The sequence below is a fragment of the Bombus pyrosoma genome, unplaced genomic scaffold (assembly GCF_014825855.1).
Source record: "Bombus pyrosoma isolate SC7728 unplaced genomic scaffold, ASM1482585v1 HiC_scaffold_4725, whole genome shotgun sequence".
Taxonomy (NCBI): Eukaryota; Metazoa; Arthropoda; class Insecta; order Hymenoptera; family Apidae; genus Bombus; species Bombus pyrosoma.
The window spans coordinates 1278636-1279730 of record NW_025219985.1 but is presented as its reverse complement, the minus strand read 5'-3'; positions in this window follow the sequence as shown (position 1 = coordinate 1279730).

Here is a 1095-nt window from a genome sequence, read left to right as displayed (position 1 = left end):
TACGTTATAACGTATAACGTTATGTAGTATTACGATGTAACGTATAACGTTATGTAGCATTACGATATAACGTATGACGTTATGTAGCATTAAAGTATAACGTATAACGTTATATGGTAATACGATGTTACGTATAACGTTATGTAGTATTACGGTATAACGTATAACGTTATGTAGCATTACCTTATAACGTATAACATTATGTAGTATTACGTTATAACGTATAACGTCATATGGTAGCAGATTATAACGTATAACGTTATGCAGTATTGCGTTATAACGTATAACGTTATGTACCATTACGTTATAACGTATAACGTTATGTAGTATTACGATGTAACGTATAACGTTATGTAGCATTACGATATAACGTATGACGTTATGTAGTATTACGATGTAACATATAACGTTATGTAGCATTACAGTATATCGTATAGCGTTATATGGTAATACGATGTTACGTATAACGTTATGTAGTATTTCGGTATAACGTATAACGTTATGTAGCATTAACTTATAATGTATAACGTTATGTAGCATTACGTTATAACGTATAACGTCATATGGTAGCAGATTATAACGTATAACGTTATGCAGTATTGCGTTATAACGTATAACATTATGTACCGTTACGTTATAACGTATAACGTTATGTAGTATTACGATGTAACGTATAACGTTATGTAGCATTACGATATAACGTATTACGTTATGTAGCATTAAAGTATAACGTATAACGCTATATGGTAATACGATGTTACGTATAACGTTATGTAGTATTACGGTATAACGTATAACGTTATGTAGCATTACCTTATAACGAATAACGTTATGTAGTATTACGTTATAACGTATAACGTCATATGGTAGCAGATTATAACGTATAACGTTATGCAGTATTGCGTTATAACGTATAACGTTATGTACCATTACGTTATAACGTATAACGTTATGTAGTATTACGATGTAACGTATAATGTCATGTAGCATTACGATATAACGTATGACGTTATGTAGTATTACGATGTAACGTATAACGTTATGTAGCATTACAGTATAACGTATAGCGTTATATGGTAATACCTTGTTACGTAT